Genomic DNA, 12,875 nt, shown 5'->3' on the forward strand with positions numbered 1-12,875 from the left:
AGGGAGAGGGTTGAGAAATTGGATGATGGGTATTAGGGCATATGTTGGGCACCTGTGTGGCTCAGTGGATTAAGCCGCTGCCTTTGGCTCGGGTCATGATCTCAGGGTCCTGGGATCGAGTCCCGCATTGGGCTCTCTGCTCAGCGGGGAGCCTGCTTCCTCCTCTCTCTCTCTCCGCCTGCCTCTCTGCCTACTTGTGATCTCTCTCTGTCAAATAAATAAATAAAATCTTTGGAAAAAAAAAAAAAGGAAGGGCATATGTTGTGATGAGCACTGGGTGTTATACACAACTAATGATTTGATGAACACTACATCTAAGACTAATAATGTATTATATATGGCTAATTGAACATAATAAAAAATATCTGCATGATACAGACTCCTGAAAACTTGTGCCTGTTTATTCAGATTAGCAATATTTTGAACAGAGAGTCAGTATCATGTGGCCTAAGATGTTGCTGTTTTTTATTCTCCCTTTTCAACAAAGAATTAGATATCTATCCACAAAAAATAATAATCTATGTGAGACTTGCGGGATCTAGCACCACACATCAAGGAAAGCAGAAACAATCTTGCCTTTTCATGCATCTTGTAAAGGCAGACAGACCTTGGCTGGGCTGTGGAACAAGCAGAGGTGCAAAATTGCCCAAATTTTTCTTGCCAGAGTTGAGAAAAAAATGTAGAGTGCTGATCACAAAAGAAAACCATACACAGAGGAGTAATGAAAGTCCAGCTTTCCCAAAGGGGAATTCAAGCAAACCACTGCAGAAAAATACATTCATGTACACAAATTTGGACACAAAAGAACATTGCTAGAGCCATCGCTACAGGATAGCACCGTATGAGGCCACAACATTTCCCACAGAAAAAAAAAGAACAGTGATTAAGTACCCAGCTACCCCCATGGTACCAGAAACTCATTTCTCTCTAGGAGCACTAGGAGTGCTCATGCAGGACCTCCATGACTGGGAAGAGGAAGGAGATCTGGAAAGGAACAGATAAGTGTATTAAAGGGTATTAGAGGAACACAACTCCTGCTGATTCCACTAAGCAGGAAGTCCACACATCAGCATCTAATAGTAGCACATCTAGGAATCTCCCTTCAATCCTAATGCTAACCCTGTATCTATCCTAACTCTGCGGTAAGCTCCTTGTGTGTACTTGCAAGTACTGCTGTGAGGGCAAACTCTGGTAGACAGCAAGGTAGCTCACAAAAAGGGCAAGGGTCAGGCGGCAAGTGAGAAACCAGACTTGAACTACTATAATGCCACCTTCTGGAAAAAAAGGACGTGAGTTTTAAGAACCAGGGAAGACCTAAAACTTTAAGCACCCTGCCATAAGAAGTATGGAGAATATGTATGTATCCACACAAGTCTGGAAAAATACCAGACATAAACAGGACAATACAAAAGATTTCTCCCCAGAAGACAGTAAGTAAAGATTTGAGGAGTATACTGCTTTCAAATGCAAAAATACCGATGCAAAACTCCAAGGAACAGGAAAAATCAAGGAAACATGTCCTCATCAAAAGTTAATACTACTACTTAAATAACTCAATTCAAAAGCATGCTATTTTGTGTTTTAGCTAATAAAGAATTTAAAATACTTGTTTTGAGGAAACTCAGTGAGCTATAAGAAAACACAGAAAGACAAATCAACAAAACCAGATACATAATTCACAAATAAAATGAGAAATTTAACAATGACCTAGCAATCAAAAAAATGAATTCTGGAGCTAAAGAATTTAATAAAGAAGATTAAAACTATAATAGAGACCATGTACAGCACAGTAGAACAAAAGACAGATTTAGTAATCAGAATAGGAACTTTGAAATAACCCAGTCAGAGAAGAACAAAGAAGAATAATGAAAAAGTAAATTCCTGTGGGATCTATAAGGCACCATCAAAGGTACAGATATTAGAATAACTGAAGTTCCAGAAGGAGGAGAGGGGAGAAGGGGACATAAAGTTTAAAGAAATAGTAGCTGAGAATATCCCAAACCTGAAGAAAGGCTTGGACATCAAGGTTCACAAAGCTAATAGATCACCTTGTTACCTCAATACAAAAAGTCTTTCTTAAGGACACATTGTAATGAGTTAGAGATTATGAAGGACAGAGGAAGATTTCTAAGAGCAGCTACAGAAAAGATCACAGCATATATAGGAGCCCCCATTGGCTTACCACTGTATATCTCAACAGAAACTCCATAGGGCAGGAGAAAAATAAACGACACATTCTAGGGGGGAAAAAATATCAGCCAAGTACACTCTATACATAAAAGTCACAGAGACAAACAAAATCTGAAGAGTTCATCACTAGATGTACAAGAAGGGCTCAAAGGAGCTCTTGTAGCTGAAAGCAAAAAAACTAATCAGGGACACGAAAACATGGAAGAGTATACAACATGCTGCTAAGCGTAAATATGTAGTAAGATTTAGAAAACTAAATCTATAATGTGATGATATGTTAACCACCTAACTATAATATAAAAGTTAATGAAAAAGTTAAAGTGGGGTTTTTTTAACTAGTAAGTCATATTTTAAAAAGTAGATAATGACATCAAATATATACAAGATAGTAAAAGGTGAAACTTCTGTGAACAAGTACAGTTAAGGTGTTACCAGCTTTAAATGTATTGTTCTACCTATGAGATATCTTATGCAAACCTCATGGAAACCAAATAGCAGAAATCTACAGTAGGGGAAAAAAAAAAAGGTAAACAGACCATACTACTGGAGGAAATGAACACTTTACAGTAGTAGGCAGAAACAGAGAGTAAAAGAATAGAAATACAAACAAAATTGTTATATGGCATTAGCAAGTATTTACCTAGCAACAATAATTCTAAATGTAAATGGATAAATTCACCAATCAAAAGGCATGGGTTTTAAAAAATAAAATAAACATGATACAACTATATTCTGCCTATAAGAGACTCATTCAGCTTTAGGACACATAGACTCATAAAGAAGGAATGGAAAAGGATATTCCATCCTAGTAGGGTACCTATACTTACATAAAACAAAATAGACTTTAACCCAAAAATAGTAATAGGGAACAAGATTATAAAATAAGAAGTCAGTTTATTGAGATCTAACAATCATATCTGCCAAAGTACCTAAACATAGTAAATACAACATATCTAAAAGAGAAATAGAAACCAATAAAATGATAGGAAGAAAGTTCAATACTTTCATTAATGGATATATCACCCAGACAGAAAATCAATAAGGAAACATTGGACGGGTACCATAGGTTAGATAAATCGACCTAAAATCACTTATAGAACATTCCACCCAATAGAAGAATATGCATTCCTTCTGAAGTACCCTAAGTAACTTTTGCCAGGATAGACCCTATGATAGGACAACAAATAGGTTTTCATAAGTTTAAGAACATTAAAATCTTATCCAGAATTCTTTTTCAACCACGATGATGTGAAACTAGATAGAAATAACAACATAAAGTCTGGTTCAATTTTCATGTATTTGTAGATTTTCCAGCAAAGTCCTAAACAACTGCAGGGTCAAAAAAGAGACTTATCAAAAAATACTGGAACCAAGAAAAAAGTAAAAGCACAGCATACCAAAACTTATGTGATGTTGCAAAAGTAAAAATTAGAAGATTATTATGTTATTAAATTTATCATGATAAATGCATAAATTACAATGAATATATATATTTTTAAAGAATTTATTTATTTATCCAACAGACAGAGATACAAGTAGGCAGAGAGGCAGGCAGAGAGAGAGGCAGGTACCCCGCCGAGCAGAGAGCCTGATGTGAGGCTCCATCCCAGGACCCTGGGATCATGACCTGAGCTGAAGGCAGAGGTTTTAACCCACTGAGCCACCCAGGCACCCCTACAATGAATATATTTTAAAAAATAGAATTCAAATAAAAACCTGTGCCTAAATCATAGTCCACTTATTGCTGAGTGTAGCTTCCTGCCCCTCCCAACTAAAAAGCGTGAGTTGGCAAATTTAGAGATGTGTGGCTCTGGCTCTCCTATCCTGCCCAGGCAGGGAAGCAGAGCCATAACACTACCTATCACTAACACTGCAAAGTGAGTCTCTCGGCCTTGCCCAATCAGAAGGTGAGAACATCTGGAAAGCTCTGCAACTAAAAAATTTTTGGAAAAGACTCTGGTAAGCAGAGCTAATAGTCTGCACAGCAAAGCCAGTGGCAATTTTCAGCCAAGGAACTTGGGGCAAAGTTAGCTTGATTGAAGACTGCAAAGAGCCTTAGTGACCTTGGTGCTGGTTCACTTGTTTTTCACTTGGGAAACTAGTTTTTAGCTCAACACATTGATAGGCTTCAGCCAGTCCAACAAGTATGTGCCTAAAGAAGGCACACAGGAAACTGCATAACCCATTCAATAGCACTGTCACAGTGGTACTTGAACAGAGAGCCCAGTCCATAGTTTTCCCCATTTGCAGAGCAAAATCTGAGGCCTCAGGTGGCCAGAGAATTCAGTGCACTCTCCTGTCCTATTTACGTCCCTAAACAACAAGATGTTCAGGCCTTAGGCCCCTTCCTACTGCCTCACCAGGTCAGGGAAGATAATTCATAGGCCCACTCACTGCTGAGTCAAGTACCCAGTCCTGGACCTCTAGGAAAACTGGTCAGAGAACTCAGGAAACCATAGAAAGCAACCTACAGCTTCGGTTGAGCAAGAAACCAGGTTAGCAACTCTATCCATCTATTCTCAACCAGCAGCTCCCCAACTCCACCCCTCCCAGCCAGTACTTCAGATGTGAGGCAGTGGCCTCACCTCAAAATACAACCTATACAAACCCCAACTCCCCAAGGACATTACCAGCAGACACATCCATTAATCCAAACTGAGATCACTGGTAAAGAACAGTCTCTGCCAAAGCAAGCTTGAAAAGTCTTCAAGAGGAGAACACTTACTCAAGTTGTGTAGATAGCAGTGTAGGGAGAAAGGATGATGAAAATAAGGTTATGCCACCAAAGGAAACTAGTAAAACTCTAATAAATGACCCTCAGGAAATAGATATCTATGAACAGTTAGACTAGGAATTCAGAAAAATACTCTGAGAAGTTTGGTAAAATACAAGAGCACACACACAGACAACTAAACAAAATTAAGGAAACAATGCATGAACAAAAATAAAAATCAGTTCAGTAAGAAATAGAAACCTTCAAACACAAAACACACACAAAGACTGAACTGAAGAATTCAATAGCAAGCTTCAAGAGTGGACATGATCATATGTAAGAAAGACTTAAGGACCTAAAAGACAAAACATATGAAATCAGATATCCAGAAAAAGAATGAAAAAGAGTAAATTAAAGCCTGTGGAATAGATGGGACAAAAACACTATCTGCATTATGAGAATCTGAGGAGAAGAGAAAGACAAAGGGATAGAAAATATATTAAAAACAACACTACCTAAAAACTTCTCCCAAGTTTTTGGGGAAATAAATGGAAATCAGGTATATGTACCTTAAAAGACCTCAGATAGTCAAATTCAAATAGGACTAAACTGAGACGGTATAATTATGTCAAAAGTCAAATACAAAACAAAGTTGAAAGCAGCAAAAGAAAAAACAGAAGTTGCATGGAAGAGAATTTGCATAAGACTACAGAAACTCTTCAGGTCTGGAGAGAATGGGATAATATACCCCGAGTATTCAAAAAATAAAACTATCGGGGCGCCTGGGTGGCTCAGTGGGTTAAGCTGCTGTCTTCGGCTCAGGTCATGATCTCAGGGTCCTGGGATCGAGTCCCGCATTGGGCTCTCTGCTCAGCAGGGAGCCTGCTTCCCTCTCTCTCTCTGCCTGCGTCTCCATCTACTTCTGATTTCTCTCTGTCAAATAAATACATAAAATCTTTTAAAAAATAAATAAAATAAAAATAAAACTATCAACCAAGAATATTACACATAGCAAAGTTGCCCTTCCAAAATGAAGGAAAGATGAAGACTTGCCTCAGAAACAAAAGCTGAGGGTGTTCATCACTACCAGTCCTATCTTACAAAATGCTAAAGGGAGTTCTTTGTATAGCAGTAATAGGATGCTAATCTACACAACAACATCTTAAAAACATAAGGTAGATTAAAACTTACTGGTAGTGGTGGGGCACCTGGGTGGCTCAGTGGGTTAAAGCCTCTGCCTTCAGCTCAGGTCATGATCCCAAGGTCCTGGGATCGAGCCCCACATTGGGCTCTCTGCTCATCAGGGAGCCTGCTTTCTCCTCTCTCTCTCTCTGCCTGCCTCTCTGCCTACTTGTGATCTCTGTCAAATAAATAAATAAAATCTTTAAAATTAAAAAAAAAAAAACCCTTACTGGTAGTGGTAAATATAAAATTAGATTCTGTAAAATGGTAATGCTGATTCATACTTCATTTACAACTCTTGATTTAAAAGTTAATATATATATATATAGTAAAAGTAACCAGAACTACAGTGATTTATTATTAGTTCCACAAAATTTGCACTATAATCAAATAACCAATAACCAAAACATGAGGAGCAGAAGTAAATGTTAAAAATTTAGGGATTTGGGGCACCTGGGTGGCTCAGTGGGTTAAAGCCTCTGCCTTCGGCTCAGGTCATGATCCCAGGGTCCTTGGATCGAGCCCCGAGTCAGGCTCTCTGCTCAGCAGGGAGCCTGCTTCCACCTCTCTCTCTCTGCCTGCCTCTCTGCCTACTTGGGATCTGTGCCTGTCAAATAAATAAATAAATAAATATTTAAGGAAAAAAAAATTAGGGATTTAATTGGAGATACCAGTTTAATATAGGGTGTTATAATCTTCTATTTTGTGTAATCCTTATGGTACCTATAAGAAAAAATGCATAGTATTTACACAAAAGGTAATGAAAAGAATCAAAGTATACTTATACCAACAGAAATCAAAACACAAAAAACAAGAGCAAGAAAAGAAACAACAGTGGAACAATAGAAAACAACATACAAAATGGAAATAGTCCTTATTAATAATTACTTTTAATTCTCTAATCAAAAGGCGTGTAATCAACGGCTGAATGGATAAAAACCATATTTCTTTAACACACTGTCTAAAAGAGACTCACCTACAAGAGATACATAGACTGAGAGCAAAGAGATGGGAAAAGAGATTTCAAACAATTAGTAAGAAAAGTACAAAACAAAACACTGGCTAGATATACTTAAGTCTGAAAAATAAACTTTAGAAAGGGAAAAAGGGATAATGGTCATTAAGTAATAAAAAGGTCAATCCATTAAAAAGATAAAATAATTGTAATTATTAATGTGCTTAATATTGAAGCACCTGCATACATAAAGCAAAAAGAAAGCCAAAAAGAAAAATTATAAAAACAATACAGTAATAGTTGGAGATTTCAATACCCTATTCTCAACAATGTTGGGATCATTCAACACTGAAAACACTGAAAAATCGATAAGGAAAAATTGCATTTGAATAGCACTGTAAATCAAAGAGATCTAACAGATATAAAAAGAATGTTCTATCAGCAACAGAATACACATTCTTTTCAAGTGCATATGGAGCATTTTGTAGAATACACTCTATGTTAGGCAACAAAACAAATCATGTCAAATTCAAGAAGATTAAAGTATATTCTCTGATCACAACAATATGAACTAGATATCAATAACAAGGAAGTGTTTAAATTCATGAATATATGGGAATTGAACAACACTCTCCAGAACAATGTATCAAAGAAGAAATTAAATAAATACAAGTATCTATAGACAAAAATGGAAATGCAACAAACTAAAATTATAGGATACAGCAAATGAAGATTTAAAAGGGAAATTCACAGAAACAGATGCCAACATTAAGAAAAAAAAAATCTCAAATAAAAATCCTACATTTCCACCTAAAAGAACTAGTAAAAGAAACTAAGCCCAGAGTTTCAGATGAAGGGAAACAAAGATTAGAGCAAAATTAAATGACAGAACAGAAAAACAAAAGATTTTTAAAAAACTGAGTGATGCTTCTTTGCAAAACTATCAAAATTGACAAAACCTTAGGTAGACTAAGTAAAAGAGAAAAGATTCAAATAAACAAATCATAAATGAAAATGGGACATTATAACTGATACTGGATTTACAAAATATCAGTAAGAAGCTATTATGAACAACTATATACCAACATATTCAACAACCAAGAGGAAATGGAAAAATCTTAGAAACAATACAACTTAATAAATCTGAATCGGGAAGAAATAAAAAAACCTGAAGAGAACCATTAGTGCTGAGATTGAATCAATAATCAGAAATCTCCCAACTAAGAGAAACCCAGGACCGGGTAGTTTTACTGGTGAATTTTATCAAATATTTAAAGAGTAATTAACACCAATTTGTCTCAAACTCTTCCCAAAAAGAGAAAAGGGAAGACTTTCCAGCTTATTCCAAAAGGCCAGAATTACAAAGATACCAGAAAGCCAGAAAAAAACTATCATACCACCAAACACAAACTTCAGGCTAAAATCCCTAATAAATAGAGATGTAGATCCTCTCAATAGAGTACTAGCAAACCAAATTCAACAGCACATTAAAAAGATCATACATTGGGATGTGTGGGTGACTCAGTCAGTTAAGTGGCTGCCTTTAGCTTGGGTCATGATCCCAGGATCCTGGGCTCAAGCCCTACATCAGACTCCCTGCTCAACTGGGGGTCTGCTTCTCCCTCTCCCACTGCTGCTCCCCCTGCTTTTCCTCCCTTTCTCATGTGCTCTCTCTCAAATAAATAAATCATCTTTTGAAAAAAATGATCATACTCCACAAGCAAGTGAAAATAATCCTGACTATAAGGATGTTTCAACATATGCAAGATATGCAAAATATACACACAGTAATAGAATGAAAGGGAAAAAACTCCTTAACAAACATCCATTCAAAATAAAACTCTTAACAAAGTAGGCACAGAAGGAATGTATCTGATAGCTCCAGTCTGATACAATGGCATAGAAAGACCAACAATACATGGCCTCCATGAACACATCAAATCTATACCTATTTACAGAGAAATTGCTCCTGAAGAATTGAACACTTACTGAACAGCTTCTTCAGAATAAAAGACCAATAGAGAACAGCAAGAGAGACAAAACCATAGTAATAAAGAGAAACCACCAACACCCAACACTGTGAACTACAGTGGGAAGAACAGTACAAAAGAAAAGTGAGCAGATTAATCTGCTCTGAAGGACAGGAAAAAAAAAAAAAAAACATTTTAGAAGAGCAACCTGTGTATAGATGATCCAGCCCTAAAACTCCACCAAATGGCAGGGGAGCTGCTGGAAGTCTCTCCAGGTCAGAGCGGCTGGTAAGTGCAATGTTTTATACTCCCTAACCTCCAAACCTTGACAGTGCAGACCACAGTGGAGTTTTAGATAACATTGTCTGTTGCCTCAGCCAAAACCAAACCTCTATACTACACCAGCCTGGATGTCCCAGGGCACAGGGAAAAATCCACAGTTTAAAAGAGCAATCAATTTTACCGTGACTAACACAATTAAAAAAAAAAAAAGAACAATGAGAATATAAGATCTAGCCTTAGAACCTTGCCAAATGGCAAGAAAGCTGCTGGCACTCTCTGGAATGGAGGAGTTGCTGAGCAGCATAATTTACATTTGCCCTTCACCTTGATATCATAGAAGGGGGTGAAATGCAAGCATGCACTTTAGTTGACCTACCACCTCAGTGACCCCTAGGGCCCTAGACCACTACAAGCCCCAGCTGTCCAACCAAAATGGCCCCAGGGCAGTAAACACAAGGACACACCTGGTCAGTGCTCACTATGGCTTCAGTTATTGTACCTGGAGACATAGAACTTTTCCAGATCCATACCATTTCAGCTGAAGACAGCTTGCTAGGGCACTCCTAGCACAGAACACTCCAGGACCTCTTGGCCTATGCCTGATTTGAGTGTATTTTGGCTATAGTCCTGCCGTCCTGCTGAAGACCCTCTGTGTGGAGCACCTTGAGACACCCTACCATTCACCTTACCTTGTCTCTAGTCACAACACTTACATTCCCCTTGTGCTGAAAAGAATGGGACATACTGGCCTGCACCTACTTCAGCTTCAGCTTTCCTGCCACAGTTCCCTCTGCATGAAGAGCCCTGGGACTCCTCAGGCCCACACCCACTTCAGCTCCAGCCATTCACTGGAGCAGTTCAAGTATGGAAAGAAGTGGGACCTCCATCCCTTATGAGATACAGTTCCAGCTAGTTAGCCAAGTCCCCAGGCACATACAGTCAACACAGGAAATGACCAGACACAAAACCATTCCTTCAATATTAGGAAAAGTAGATGCTCTCCCTAATTCATAGTAACAAACACAGGAAGACAAGGAATTGGGAAGAAAGAAGAATATGTTCCAAATGAAAGAACAAGATAAACCTCAAAAAAAGAACTAAATGAAAGTAAGATAAGAAATAGGTGTCAGAGAAAGTATAAAGTAATGATCATAAACATGTAAACCAGGATGGAGAAAAGAGTGGGAAAACTCACTGAGAACTAAAATCAAGAAATACAAAATATAAAAAGTAACCAATCAAAAAAGAAGATAAAGCAACTGAATAAAATATACACTAAAGGGAATCAACATATGGGTGGATGCTGAAGAAGAGAACAGTCTGCATGTTGGGGCATAAACATCATCCACACTGAATATCAGAAAGAAAAAAATATTTGAAAAAATAAGGATAGCTTGAGGATCTCCTGAACAACATTAAATGAACAGACATTTGCAGTTTTAGAAAAACAGAAAGGGGCAGAAAAGTTCCCTAACCTGAGCAGGAAAACAGACATCTAAGCTCAAGAATCACAAAGAGCTCCACACAGATAAACTTAAGGTTAAAATGTCAAAGGTTAAAAATAAAGAGAAGCAAAAAGTTATTTAGAAAGCTAGCACCAAAGGGCTATTAGCTGATTTTTCAGTAGTAACTTTGCAGGCCAGAAGGGTGTGGCTTGATATATGCAAAAAGCTGAATGGGAAATGCCTATACCAAGCATACTCAAATTGGAGAAGTTTATCATTCAGAATTGAAGGAGAGATGATGAATTTCCTCTGGCAAAAGTTAAAAAAGTACAGGGTGCCTGGATGTCTTAGTCAGTTGGGTGTCTGCCTTTGGCTCAGTGCCCCTGAGGTCCTGGGATCAGCCCTGCATTGGGCTCTCTGCTCACCAGGGAGCCTGCTTCTCCCTCCCCTTCGGCCTGCCACTCTACCTACTTGTGATCCCTCTCTCTCTATGTCAAATAGAAAAATAAAATCTTTAAAAAAAAAAAAAAGAGTTAAGGAAGTTTATCACCTGTTAACTAGTTTTATAAGACATGTTAAAGGGACTTTTTTAAGTGAACAAAACACAGTCAAACATAAGAAAATTATGAATAAAAAGTGAAACTATTACAACATATGCATAAGATGGGGAAGACTAGGGAGGAAAAAAGTTATTTTAGAGTCTTCTATGTGACCATCAATTAATGTAGATTGTAATTAGACTTACAATACACCACGTGACTCTTACTGTAACACCAACTAAAAACCTAACACAAAAAATAAAAAGAAAGCCACATATAGTACTAAAGAAAGTCATCAATCATGAAGAGGTCAAGAAAGAAACAGAACTATCAAACAACTGGAAAATATGTAACAATTGGCAATAAATATCAATCAATTGTATCTTTATATTTTTAAAGATTTGAGAGAGTGGGGAAGGGGCATAGGGGGAGAGAATCTTCAAGCAGACTCCCCACAGAGCAAAGAATGCCAAGCAGTGCTAAACTGCATGACCCATGAGATCATGACCTGAACCACAACCAAGAGTTGGGTGCCTAATTGACTGAACCACCCAGGTGTCCCTCAATTATTACTTTAAATGTAAATGGTCTAAAGGCTCCAATCAGAAGATATAAGGTGGCAGAACAGATACAACACAACCTATTTAATTACTGCCCAAAAGAGACTCACTTCAGATATCTGACACATACAGATTCAAAGTGAAAGGATGAAAATAATATTCAACACAAATGGAAGAAAGAGAAAAAATTGTAACAAAGATAGGGGAGGGTATTTCCTGATGATGAAAACACAAAGCCCAGACTATTTGAGAAAAAAAGAAGACACAAAGTCAGAAAAGAAAAACAAGAAACTGAAAACCAGAGAACTACAAGGGATTATAAAAGATGACTACAAAAACCTGTATGTTAACAAATTGAACAAAGTAGAAAAATGGATAAATTCTGAGAAACATACAGTCTTTCAAACCTGACTTAAGAAGCAATAGAAAATCTGAAGAGACCAATTACTAGTAACAAAATTCAAATGGTAACCAAAAAGCTCTCAAGAAACCAAAACCCAGTACTATATGGATTCACAGGTCAATTCTACCGAACATTTATATAAGAGTTAATATCTATTCTCAAACTATTCCAAAAACTAGAAAAGGAAAGAAAGCTTCCAAATATATTCTACAAGACAACCATTAACCTCATGTGAAAAAAACAGATAAAGACATTACCAAGAAGAAAACTGCAGGCCAACATGCCTGATGAATATAGATGCCTTTTTCTTTTTTTTTTTAGATTTTATTTATTTATTTGTGAGTGAGCAAGAGAGAGGGAGAGAGATAGAGAGTGTGATTGGGGTGAGGGGCAGAGGGAGAAAAAGACTCCTTGCTGACCAGGGAGCCTGATGCAGGGCTCCATCCTGGGACTCCAGGATCATGACTTGAGCTGAAGGCAGATGCTTAACCAACTGAGCTACCTAGGTGCCCTAGATTCAAAATTTCTAACAAGATATTAGCAAACCACATTCAACAACACATTGAAAGGATCATTCACCATGATCAAGTAGGATTTACTCCAGGGATGCAAGGATGGTTTAATATTCACTAATCA

The sequence above is a fragment of the Neovison vison genome, chromosome 4 (genome assembly GCF_020171115.1).
Source record: "Neovison vison isolate M4711 chromosome 4, ASM_NN_V1, whole genome shotgun sequence".
NCBI classification, from domain to species: domain Eukaryota; kingdom Metazoa; phylum Chordata; class Mammalia; order Carnivora; family Mustelidae; genus Neogale; species Neogale vison.